This window comes from Bombus vancouverensis, chromosome 3 (assembly GCF_051014615.1).
Source record: "Bombus vancouverensis nearcticus chromosome 3, iyBomVanc1_principal, whole genome shotgun sequence".
Classification (NCBI taxonomy): Eukaryota; Metazoa; Arthropoda; class Insecta; order Hymenoptera; family Apidae; genus Bombus; species Bombus vancouverensis.
The window spans coordinates 8,911,173-8,925,360 of NC_134913.1; the positions used below are offsets into that span (position 1 = coordinate 8,911,173).

The 14,188-nt window shown below is 39.9% G+C and overlaps 1 protein-coding gene across 2 annotated transcripts in view; it reads left to right on the top strand.

The window, feature by feature from the left end:
* Window positions 1–8,084: 8,084 nt before the first annotated feature.
* The window catches only part of LOC117165757 (uncharacterized), a 60,533-nt gene continuing 54,429 nt past the window's right edge, over window positions 8,085–14,188 (top strand). Inside the window, exons 1-2 of one of the 2 annotated variants that reach the window (XM_033349117.2) lie at window positions 8,085–8,245; window positions 8,329–8,589. The gene's annotated coding sequence lies outside the window, so the exon portion shown is untranslated. Of the gene's footprint in view, window positions 8,590–14,188 lie in introns of both variants that reach the window. The other variant, XM_033349118.2, reaches the window with a different exon arrangement.

A 14,188-nucleotide genomic window follows, 5' to 3' on the forward strand; every position in this document is an offset into this window, starting at 1 on the left:
ATTAGATCGCGACGATGAACTTAATTACCTCGCCTTGGCAAGTGAGAAAGTTCTCAGAATTTAGCGGAGTTATTGATTTAATCAGCATAGAGATTGGGGAACGCCGCGGCTTCGTTCGTTTGACCCGACCGCACAAATAAACGATTCAATGGAATTAAGGAAGATCTCTCTCAATATGAACTCTGGTATTTACGATTTATTCAACAATAAACGTGCTAATTATAGTCTCGGGCCACTCTCCGTAATGGGGATATCTGCTTACGTACGTTTGGGTTTTCTGTAAATGAGAAATTTATTAGTCTTCTAAACCATGACTCATTTATTTCCTTGATTGTCACTAATGAATATAAATGAAATCTTGCGCCAAAAATATTAAATAAATGAATAGTAAAAGATGAAGACAAGATATGTATCTATATTCCCAGATTGTCATTAACTGGTATAAATAAAATTTTATAGCAAGACAAAGATGTATAAAAGATAACAAGTACGATATAAGAATACGATCTATAAGAAACCAATTTGATATTGGCAGAAGATTGACTATATAATAATAGGTTATCTTAAACATCAACTATTATGACATACGATGTTAATTTATAAACATGTTAATGGCAAATAAAAGACATAAATGGTACAATTAGGCAACTCTCCTCTCTATCGTACAAATTAATTCTTACTATACCATGATCAATTTTCTAATATCAACTCGCTTGATGTCACACTACGAACGAGATTGTATCCAATTTAACGATTCATCCTCTATTAATCAAGATACCGTTTACTTTGAGATCGCGAGAATTGAACGAGATCGTAGTCGTATCGTATCGATTGGACGCGCAGCCTTGAACTCTAGTTGTCGGAGCAAATGTCAATGGCATTTCCGGTTAGGTATGGACGCGTATACCTTCCAGCATAGTACAGGCAGAGCATATTTCCTCTAGTTTACACGTTCCGCGATGTGGTATAATAACCTTCGGATCGGAAGACTGCTGCTGCTGCACATTTCCATTCGAAACAGCGCGAAATATAAACGACCCGGTTGGAACAATAATTTCTCCATGCAACAATGCAACCGTCGAACTGATATCGTATCAGATATAATCCTTAAGGATAAATTGTGCGATAATATTGCAATAATTCTCACGTAAGTTGGTATCTACTGAAAGGGAAAGATTGGTCTTTCTCGGATGAAACTTTCGATCGTTCGACCAACAACCAACCCAACGAAACTTTGGGTTTTGATCAACGAAAGACCAAATTTGGGTTTAAAGGTATAAAAACTGTTTTCATTTGAAGATAACAGAAGAAACACATGACAAGTACATTTCTTCGACGATTTTCTGATTTTAATACCACTTTATTATTAAACAGTAAAATTGTAAATGACATATTTGAAAATGAAGATAACGTGTTAGGTTCAAAGATATCTTGCAAGATACTGTCTTGGAAGAAGCCTTTTGAAGATATCTAACTGATCGATTGGGAAATCTTTATGAAAGACGAAGGTATAATTATTAATACAAGCAATGTTCTAATTTTATATTGCGATGAGTAATATTAGTAAAAAATTTGAAAGGAGTGAAAGAACATATTTTTAGCTCAAAAGCTAAATATAGAAAATTTTGGTAATATTAGATCCACCAACAACTTCAATAAGCCTGCTTTCCTATAAAAAATACAAAATTTAAGTTATCTAATTCTATAGCCTTCATCTACATTTTATCCAAAATGTACAACGAAAGAACATTTACAAAATTAGTATAGAAAAATAGTATAGTAAAATGAATTCAATTGTTGAACTGAGTATAATAAAGTTTTCTATTTTCTACAATTTTCATCTTTCGCATTCACGGTGGATGAATCATCCGTGATGGACGTCCAAAGTGTAAGAGAGTAAATTCGTCTTAATCTATAATAAAATCGATGCAAAATAATTACACTCTCTGAACGTAATGTTCTTTTGTAGGGCGGCTGGAAAGATGGTTTCCGCGATGCTCGCAGCATGCTTCCTCGAGTTCGTTGCCGCGATGTCGGATCGATATTTCATCGAATAACAGTAAACGATGTTTCGTCGCGATGGAATGCAGCCGGGAAGCGGTGGAAACGTCGCAAGGTCGGTCGTCGACATGCCCGATCGCTGTTACGTCTGTGCAGAGAGTACGGTGGAGAAAAGTGGCGTACACGAGGGCCGCCACTTGCACTTGCTTCGATTACGTTCAGTTGCTTAACCGCCCATGCGTTTCGGTTATATCGTTATATTGCAGCCACGTTATGTTTACGCTAGCCGATAAAACTCGAGATTAGATCTTGTGAAATTGTATATTGCGTGTATATGAGTGTTGTTGCTTTGGTAGAAGACTGACATATTTTTAAAAATTGTCAATTCTATCCATAAAGGATATTTATAAAGTTAAGTCTAAGAGTGTGATAGTTATTACACAATTAGATATCGTCTAATAAAATTGTAGAATTTGATAAGGGAATGTAAGAATAGAAAATAGAATTGCTTTAATTACCTATTTACCTAAATGTCTATATAATAATACTTTATAATAAGATTTTTTTCGTTTTATGTTGCATCATTAATAAGCTTGTTAGTGACATCATTTGAGACACATGCTATATGTAATTACATTAGATTAATTTATTTTTTTATCTACATTAGTCCCATTAATTTAGTTTTATTATTTATTATTTTATCGCGCAATTTGCTTGCTCTGGTAAATTTCAGAAAATCATGTGGTTTGTAAATAAAGATTACAGCAGATATTATTTCCAATAAACAACCGGGAGACAGGCAATTTATATTAAAAGAAAATTACATTGAATTATCTTGGTTCAAGAAATATTTTCTTCCATTTTGAATTTCCTCAATGTCTGTCGAACAGTTCCATGAAACGATAATGTGATAATAATACTTTGTATCAAGATCTTAGATAAAAATTCCAATATTAATTCCAATGAATAATCGGTATTAGTATTCAATTACTATGAAAAATGTTTTCCTAGATTCTCGAACTTCCTCGATTCTTATACCACTAATTCTTCGATTAATATTACGAACTGCTTCGCAGTACGGTCTTCATCTTATTATTTCCTACAGAGATCACGAAGGCAGGGCTCTTCCTTTCCGCAATATCATTCGATAAAACAATAGGGAACAATGGAACATAGCATCGCAAACTTTATGAAACATCATACAATAAGCTCCACGTGAACTCGTACGAGCCAATATAAAAATCGACGAATTAAATGCCTGGAGCTATCCAACCTACGCCTGTGTTCTATCGAAAATTTTGCCTCCCCTTTTAAAGAGGCATACACACGATTAAATAATATCGTCAATTAGCTTCAATTTGTTTGAGACTGCAAACGATCGATAATATCACTAATACCTTGCAATATTGTCAATATTATTCTCGTGTGCGGGTTCCTTAAGACTCGATCAACATTCTCAGCGAAGATTCTCTCTTCCGAAAGTCAAATTAAAGTTGAATCAGAGAGACGAAATGGAACCGATCCGATTGAAAGTCACCCAGAAAATCAATCGATTGTGAACTTGCCGCAAGGCCGGGGTCATCGAAGGTGCGGCCTTGACCTGCGGAAGAGTCACGTAACGACAGGCTGACCATGGCAGAGGAGGAAGGAAGCGGCGACGACGACCTCGCCGAGGCAGACACGAGGGAGAAAGTGTAACCGATCCCAAGAGTTCGAAATCGAAAGTAATTTCCTCCATCCCGCTCTTTCTCTCCTTTCTCCAGTTCCACGGTGCCCACGACGATGATTCTTTCTCCCAGCCCGTAGATTCAGGTCAAGTTCACCGACTGTCTGTCCCGACTGCCTGTCCTCTCCTCTCTTTCTCTCGTCTCACTTTCTCCAGGACGTTTTCCCCCGATATCGCCACGATTCTCCCTTTTCTCCTGCTTTCTACCTGATATGATTGATAGAAAAAGTACCAGACTTTTGGATCATTGGCTTGAGCTACTAGCCGGGGGAGATATGTTAAGTCATCGCTCGAATTTCTGATCTCTTCAATGTAATAATTTTTTTTATTTATAGATCTATTATTTTTTGGATGCGTTGTACTATATCTCTTAAAACAATGATATGTATATAATATTTGTAACATCATTATTTCTGTGCTTCTTCTAATTTATAGAATTAACCACAATAGCTTTCGAGTTTGGTTCACGTGACTGTATATAGTTCATCATAAAAAATGAGAAGTTCGTAAGAATAGTGGTAGGAATGACAAAATCATCAATCAGAGAAATTTGCAAAGTTAAACTTTGACAGAAATATCTGTACATCTCTGAACATTAAAACACATTACTATACAGTGACGTGCAAATATCTTCGGCCACAATGAATTTTTAATTTTATACTAATTTCATATTTCATATTCGAAAAGTAATATTACGTAATAATGCTATGATAAATAAAATAAAGATATGAAATGATAGAAAGATATAAAGAAAGAAATATTATGTAACAGTATGGTATGATAAGCAAAAGAAGATAATATAACACACAAATGCTACTGTATGGTTAAATAATATCGTTTAAAATTCATTAAAAATCACTTTCAAGCTTTCAGCAAAAAAATATATCTGCCTGGAAATCTTTATACACCACCGTACGAACTTATAAATCTTTGAAAAGTCATAATAAAATTCTTTAAATAAATGGAAATGATACATGCCGTGTTGAATCTAACACGAAAGCGTAGATTTCACCGGTTACACCAGCCAGTCGTAACTGACGGCCGCGTTTATTACGTCAGTGTCAATGGCACTGCGATCCGCGGAAGCACGACGGAGTTGGAGGCTCGTGAGCACAGGTAAGAGTCGCGTCGTGTCCGCGGTTCGCTGAACCGAATTCCCCCCTGGTTGGCGAAGAAACGCGAAGCGAGGTGAACCCAACTGGAAACGCCGTGTCTCGGGTGTCCCCAGCGTGCTCCAGAGGGGACCAACGACTGCTTTACGACAGCTTCTATACACTGGCCGGGATGAACTTCCTCGCGTCGCGAATACATTAGGGGACGGACACGCACGTATCCAGTACTTTCGGACGTGGCACTGCGTCACGTTGCGTCCAATCGAGAAAACGCGACATTAGGTGTCGAATGCCTTCTTCAACAACGTAGAAACGACTGATAAAGCGACATTTACATTAACTTCCTTGTCCTATCAATTTTTCTATATAAATTCGTGCTATTGCATTATTTAAAAGCTTCCAGCTTAATTACTATTCCTATTTTTTCTAAATGTCAATGGGTAGTTGCTTTCTAAATATCCAAGAATTTGAATGTCTTTTGAATCGATAAGTTTCTTACTTCATCCAGCAAATTACGAATTCTGCCTTCATCTATCTGAGATGGATGTGTAGAATGTGACTGATCTTCGAAATCAAACTTATGTCTTCGGAAGCGATTGGATCACTTTGGGCAAGTATAAAATAGCCAAATATCTCTATCTGATTAATTATAATCTGTGTGTCGATCTTATGTTGTTTAATTAAAAAGTTTATAATAAAATCTCGTCTTGTTGCAGTTTTATCGTCCAGAGTAATTAGTACGCTGCTTAAAATAATGTATTTATTATTTTGTCTCGTCATCAAAATTACTTACTTATGAAAGGCATTAGTATAAACTTTGTATAAATTCCATTAAGAAACGAAGCTTTGATACGATGGGAATCGTTTCCATTTAATGAAAATTCTATTTATACGTGCGGACGACGAGCGACGCTGAAAAGACTGAAAGTAACGTGGGAACAGAACTTGCAAAATTTTATGACTTCGTGGACCCAGAGGGAAATCTGCGGCAATCGTAAAGTAGAAAGAAGTACCGAAAGTTGGGCGGCAGAGCAAATAAACAGAAAAGCTTGTGACTCGTGACGGGGACGAATTCTCCGGAAGCCGGCCTTCCTAGACTCGTCGAGGTTTTCTTAGAACGGTTTTACGAGAAACTGAATTTCGAATCATCTGGCGAAGCCACGCGTTCTTTCGCGTTCACGCGCTGACCGATAATGAGTCAGCAGATTGTGGATCCAATGCGGCATTGACCACTCCGTCGAACAAATATCTCGAAACGAATTGTCGGATAGACCTTAACATAATTTCAACATCGTCCTTATGTGCCGGATACGCGATCTATGAATCATTTGACGATATACCGTAATGGTGCAATTAAACATTCAAATATTCGAGAGTGACGTATTTCGATCTAATTTCTTCGTAAATCCGGTCTCTTGCTTACCTTTCTGCACTCTGAATATCGGTCATGGACCTCGCTTGAGACGCAATGAAACGCTAGTTTGAGTGTATGCGCACAGTATGTCATAAATTGTATTAACATTCATTTCTTCGTTCATCGTAATATGTCATAATTTGTGAATCGTAAGCTTCATACTGTGGCATTCTATTATAGTCATATGTTGCTACATATTAGTTCTACATATAAAATTCGCATCTCTCTAGTCTACTTATGTATCACGTAAAATTGTTTCTTTCTTCACTGCAACGATCAATGAAGATATTATTGGGAAAAAAATTCCATGTCGATCGAATCCACTTATATGGATGTAAGCTTGTATTATCTAAATAAAAAATCATGAGAAGAATCTATTACATGAACCTTTCCCGCTCAAAGTGTTCAGATATCTAAATGAAGTTGTACCAAATGTTAGCAACATAAAGAAGAGTCAAGGATTAAAGAATCTTCTATTGTCTCTAAAATTACCACATTTCAAGCATATGTTCTTTCAATCTGGTTTTCCTTTAAGAAAAAATTTCGCACAAAATCGAAACGAGAAATTTCACATATCATCTTCTGTATTTTTCTCAAACTTCTGAAATCTTTCGATAATACGAATGAGTGAGAAAAAGAAAATAATTCAAAGAACGCAGCAGAGTAAAATCTGCATCGTGAAAATAAACTCTTATCATATTCACTAAAACAATTCACTACGCGTATATCCTAAAACAAAATCACTTACGATATCTCCTCCTCCATCACACGTTACACTGTAGGAATGAATTTCTAAATTCAGCATATCATTTCATTACTCTTCTAGGAAAATACCCTTCCAAACATTCTCGCATTATTGTTATATCTACATGAATCTTCAAATAGTTACTTCAACTGCGTACCTGACGATTGCAGCCAACAGTTCGAGCATCGTTGGAAGGATAAAGAAAAGGGACAACTCCACCCAAAAAGTAGATGCGCTCTCAAAGACGTGCGAAGCGCGAATGCGCGACGGGAGGCGCGCACCGCGGCTCCTGCGCCTCTGCGCAGCGGCTTTCGCGCACCGCACTTGTACCGGCTCTACGTAGCTCTTCCTCGTCCTCTTCCTTGGCGGCGCGCCGCGACACCGACCCTCGAGGATTCGCGCGACCGAGTCCAGCTACAAGCTGCATCGCGTGCATCCAAATCCATACACCAAAACCACATTTCTCGATAAACTTTAAAATAAAACCGCGTCCATAAGAACGCTACCCTCTTAGATGCAACGTTCCTCCCCATTTCGGGGAGATTTTAAAATGAGCGAAAGCAGAAGAAGAATAAAAAGAAATTCGAGTTCCTCGCACGTACGCGTGTTAAAGTCCTACGGATACGCTAACTCGGCGGTTGAATTACCGCGAAGGGAAATAGAAAGAGAAAGAGAATCGTAAGAGAGGGAGAGTTAGTCGCAGGGAGGCGAAAGAAGAAGACGAACGAGATGAGAGAAACGAAAGCAGAAATCCGGGGGGACAGAGAAAGAGGGAGAGAAACGTTTACAACGATGAGACGAAAGGGAGAGGGGAGGCAGAAAGAAGAGAAAGAGAGACTGAGAGACAGGATGGCGCGAGAGAAGAAGAGAGGATGCTCTGATGTAGCCGGCGGGCACACATCGGCTCCTCTCCCTCGCCAATCGGCGCGCGCGGCGTGGGGCGAGTTTGAGGTAGGGGGCCGCACGACGCACAGCGGTGGTGGCGGTGGCGTGCTGCGGCGGTGGCGGCGGCGGTGGCGGCGGCGCGGCTGCCAAGGTATTTAAGGTACCGTGAACCGGCGGCGCACGAGTAGTTCACTTCTGTTCGGTGCGGTGTCGCGGTGATTTTGAGGGGACAGAAGAGAAAGAAAGGGAGAAAGAAGAAACAGGGGACCAGGGAAAAACGGGAGAAAAGAACGGTGCTCGGGACTCGCACATCGCTCGATCTTCGAGGGTGCGAGAGACCAGCCAGAGAAATAAGAATTTCGGTGTGCAACTTGGATCCTTGTTAAGAAAAAAAAAAAAAAAAAGAAAAGAAAACGATAGTTAACGATAGTTTGTCGATCGGTAGTTTTTAGATCGCGATCTGCCGAACCCGTGTTCACCACGGGACATCCCCGTCGAGAAACATTACGCTATCCTTTCGAAGAGTGAGACCGAAGGTTCATCGACTCTAATAACAGTTCCACGGGAAGATCTCGAAGCACGATTACAACCGCGACACGTAAAGAATTTTCGAATCGAATCGAAACCGGCCACGCGTCCATCCGGAAGAACACGTCGCCGGACAGGATCGTCAGGGTCGTCTGCCGTTGACGACCGTCCTGGATAGGTAAGTCTTAAAAACAGTGTGGTTTATTCGTTAGTGCGATGAAAAAGCCGGCGAAAAAGGGTGGAATATAATTCTGTGAGCTCGATACGTTCGGTAACGCGCGCGCTCACGGAACGGCCTCTCCTCGATCCTCGATGGTGATACCAAGTGATCAAGATCAGTGATTCTGTTGCACTGTGCTCTCTCTCGCGATCAAACGGACCATGCTTCTCGCTGTTCTCCTGTTCTCGTCTTCATCGCCGTCTTCGTCGTCGTTGTTCGACCGTGGATTTTATAAACTGTGACCAAAAAGTAATATGTGCCTCGACGCAGGAATACGTTGATCTCAAAGTGCTCTTTCAATGGAAGTATGTATTGCTATGTACAAGGGATAAGGGAGGTCTTCGAAGAGTAAGGCTCTCGTTCGCTGTTGTCGAGCAATGATACGAACACGAACGTGCGAAGTGATCCGATTAACTTTCGAACGCGATCGCACGAGTCACGTTGAGTCATCGGAAAGAGATCGATAAATCCGCGTCGAGTGTAAAATCACCTTGTAACATCGTGGCCGGTCGAACTACACCTGTTATGTATCGGTTAAACTCGATAATTACGAATGAGTAGCAACGTAACAACGAAATACACCGGTCACGGTTAAACATTATCTTATGTCAAACGATCGCCTTCGTTCTTTAATAATAAAAAAAAAAGAGAGAGGGGAAAGGGAAAACGTATAAAAAGGGAAATTCCAACTTCGCTACGGGAAAACGGGTGACTAAAGGCGTCTTTCCGGCGTGGGTGAGTCGCTCGCAACAAGTCACGCGAGGATGGACCGGTTCGTCTCCGGAACGGAGTCAAAGAGGCCCGGGCCTAAATAATTCAACGCAGCGGTATAATAGGTATGCGTGTCGACTTGCAGCCGTGAAGGCTAGTCTCTGTCGTGCACGAACACCTCGTACAATTAAGAAACCGTGTCTGAATACCGAGGCAAACACCGTCGATACGTGAATACCAAGAAGCAACACAGCGAATCTCGACAACCTGTAACATCCGTATAATCGCCATTGATTAACATTACGAAACCTCGAAATCGATCGAAAGAAAACGAATAACAAAACGAACAATGAAACAGGAAAGAAATAAAGATAGAAAGTTCTTTCCTGATTCTGCCAACTATTCGCGGAAAGTTTGCTTAGAACGAGGGATCTTCAGAATCTATATAGTCGAGAGATCTGATCGTTCCCTTCGCCTCTGAACAAAGGGGAGAATAGTCGAAACGGTATCGATTTTCCCGTGGCGGGTCCGCCGGTTACGGAATATAAAATAGGGTCCGCAAAGGTAGAACGCGCGTCAGCATAATGAGTTAGAAGGAATTCCAAGAATCGAAATAATGGATCGTTCCCGTGAGCGACACGCCGGCAGAGACGAAAAATGTAAACTAGGAGAATCTATAGAGGCGCACGGGCTCCTTTGTATCCCGTCGGCGTAAAACAGACCTCGGGTTTCCTTTCCTCGAGAGCGCGACACGGTGTAACGCGCGTGAATGAGCCTCAAATGCCTCCGTTAAATCAAATTCTCAATGTTATATGCAACGACGACGACGACGACGACGACAAAATGAAGACGAAAATTAGCATGATATTGTACCGTTGCGGAGAGCAAAGATTAAAGTCGAAATCTCGCGTAAAGCTTTGATTTCAGTTTCGAAAATGTAAACATTTGCGATGAATGGTTCGCGAATTGAACGAAAAATCGTTCTAGAAGAAACGATCTTGTTTCTTCATCGAGGATAAAGAGAATGAATTTGTCACGGTCGAAGTACGTCGGAGAAGTTACGATTGCATTATGATCCGTGATCATTACGTTCAGCGAGCGTGCGCGTAGCCGATCCGTGGCATCCATGAATCACCTTTGCCAGGAAACGCGGGCTTTTTAATCAACGATTTACTTTGCTCCTGCGTACTATATAATAACAACAACCAAATTAATTATGCGACCGTGTGTTATCCGTTAATTATCGCCGACCGTGGAAGCCATCTCGATGTTTCTACTTCACGCTGTGCTACGAGTCTTCGTGAACTCCTTCTTGGGAGAGTTCGATAACCGATAGTGCTTCGTGCGCTTAATGAACGATGGCTTATGATATTATTTTTCATGACTTTGAATTTTTTATTAAAAATTTCAAAATCTTGAATTTATAACTCTTAAGGATTTCAAGATTTTCAAATCTTACCTTTCAGTTTATGCATGATGATCTCTGTTAAGTCTAATGCAAATAAGTGATGCTAGCGTATGATTAGACAGCTTTATGTTTCTGATAATGCAATAGCGCATGATCGTGTTAGATATATTAGAAATATGTACAAAGCTACCGAATTGTACAGTACCACTAATATATTGTGTAGATTATATTTATAATGATGGTATCATATACTTAGGTGCACCCACTGAATTGCAGAGATTCATTGATACTAAATGAGACATGAATCCATGATTTTGCAATCCAAAAGCATTAACCGCATTATCAAATTTCTTACTTCTCGTATGCATGAATCTTTAGAAATTTGAACCAATTGAATTGTAAAATATCACCGATGCGAAATAGCAACAACGTCGCATCGCTAGTGTACTAAAACGTTACATGTTTCTGTGCATTGCTTCGTTAAAGGTATACACGCAAAAATATAATCACGAAACATCACCAACGCGAAATCGTAACATCTGCAACAATTGCTCGTTCGCACTGATTTCCAAATTAAACACTTGAAACATCAATTTCGATAACTTACAATATTTACGAATTTCATCTCCAAATTTCTCATTCCTATATAATTCCAATATCACATGCTCGTTAGGAATGTATATGGAAAAATATGATTATAAAACGCCACAATTGTAATTCTATATCGCATAAACGTTTCATCGTTCATCGTGCACCGAGGTCCTCTACCTCTTCGAGACTCGTAACGGTTTTAATCGATGAAGAGAAAGAAAAAATATTGCTTCCAAGAAAAATGAAGAGTTAAACTACGTGAGACCTCGATTACATCGTACCATTTGCATGCGTATTTTCTTCGCGACGGAAGAAGGATCAGCGTATTCGTCGTACAATACGTTGATTACCCGGTTTCTTACTTACGGCTCGACCAGCTAATTGCTAATTACTAAACGCTAATTACCAAGACCATCTTCTGGTCGTGTATTGCACGAGAGGGCAGCCACGGTTCTGGCTACCTTGTTAGACACAGCGACGAAAATGAAATAGAGTAATGGAGTGTAAGTAAGGAGCTATCTCAGGCACGCGATCCGCGTGCAATAACCGTGGAGAATCGATCCTACAAGGGAGAGCTTAATTGCGATCGATCGCGGAAGAAGAAAAGGAGAAAGATCCTTTTTACGTAAGCCGTTTTCGTACTTAGGTATAACGTGTAATACAAAATCGAGTACTCGGGACATCTCCGTGAACATTAGAATTATTTCTGCAAAGTATCGTAAATAAATCATTTAAAATTACATCTAAATGACGGATACGATCTTAATTAATAGTCTTGTGCAGTTTAGGCTAAGTTAGTTTGATTATTAATAGATTTCTATAATGAAAAGTGTCGATAAAATGATCGATATACTATTGATAATTTTGCTCTATCTAATTTACTTCCATCGACTTTTTGACGTACGAAAATAATTGCTTCCATATTTATCGAATACGATATTCATATTAAAGCTTCAATATCATATTGAAAAACATTTTCTTCAAAGTGTATGCTTCGTAATAAAGCAAACATTTTTTACGAAATTTGCATCGAAAAATTGACATAGAAACCATTAATCTTAGAACGAAACCTGTGAAAAATCAGCTGACGCAAATTTATGACAATGTCAGTCATGATTGAAGTGCTAAAGTGCTCAGTGAATAATCGAATCTATTAAAAGTCAGAATGTATAAGCTGAATTATTACTTCACGTGATTGCTCTCGTCGTCGTGAACGAATTGCAAGACGAATTAAACATAATTGCAAAGGAAGAATAAAAACTGAGAAAAAGGTAATAGGAAAATGGAATGGTTCTTGTTTTAGAGAGAAAAGCCAACCGTGGCAGGTTTTGAGTTAGGTGTGCCACGAATTAATTATGGACGGTAATAGCTGGCTGGACTATAGTTGGCTGTGAGTTTTTCTTTTCTTCTCGTCTGCTTCGTAGTTCCCCTTTCGCATAGGTAGACGTTTTTGCTCGACCAGACGCACACAAGCTTTCTTTCGTTGTCGTTAGCGCCGTCTAGCTTTTCAAACAGTAGGCAACGCGATGAACCGATGTCGCACAACTTCTTGGTACGACACGATCACTTTTACACCCGCTTCGCCATTTCTTGCTGCTGCTGCTGTTGTTGTTCTTGTTGTCGCTGTTAAATAATTAACCGCTGATTCCCGAGCAAGCGGTGCGTGCATGAATCGCACCACTACCATTAAGAAGGGAGGCAATCTTCGCGCATTAAACGAGTCAAAACTACTCGATATTATCGCAGTGAAAGTAGCCAAAGTAAGACAGAGATCATTGAGCAAGAATTCGTGCTCTGTTGCTTGCGCCGTCATTGGGCCTCTTCTATTCGGCTCCTCGCTTGACCGACCGTTTGAATCACGTACCAGACCCACACGAAACGGTAAAAACTCAGAGATGCGGTTACTGCCGCGCCACGAATTTGGGTCGTGCGACCGACAGGCCGCCTTTGTCCAGAAAAAGGCGATCCTCTTCGATCGACCGCTTTTGTATAACATTCAAAAGTCCTCGTTTTAATTGATCTTCATAAATATCCTCTAAATTTCAGGGTATCCTGAAATTTAATTATCGGATTTTTATCGAGGCTACTGGCTTCGTGATGCAGCTTCCAGATATTCAATTCTACACGACAGGAATTTTAAATACTTCGAATCTTTATTCAAGGATATGCAATCGAAGGTTCGACGATTATAATAAAACTAAATATAAATCGAGGCTGTATTTATCTCCCGACTCGACGCTTCTAATTTTATCCATTATTCGATAAACGTATTATCCAATAGACTAAAATGTAGTTCGTTAAATTTAGATTCCATTTATAGAATCTCAGAGCGCGTTCGATCGATCATTTTCAGCAACTCGAAAGTGTCACTGAACGCTGTATACCTAGGTGGTATAACCGACAGCCAGGTTATATACCGTTTGACGAACTTAGTCGGGCTACATCTTTTGAACGTCAAACTATTTAGAAGCGATCGAGCATTAAAAGAGGCAGCGCTTCCTATCGACCAGGCTACAACGCTATATAGCAGTTCAAAAAAAAAAAAAAGAAGACGAACACCCCGCGAACGGCCGGCTCGTCGGCCACTGGCCTCCGGTCGCTATCCAAAAAGGGCTATTAAAAATATCGAGCACGAAGACTCGACCTATCGGCCCGTGAAATCCTGTATTCAACGTGTGCTAAGGCTGCTCAAAAGACACGACCAATTATTCATTCTCCCTAAACGTCCAGCAAACTTCGAAAATTCAACCGATCCGCCGGGAATTCCCCCAAATTACCGCAAGTTCTTTGAATTTTTCACATTCCATCGTGAATATCCTTTCTGTCGGCTAAAACGTTTACATTAAA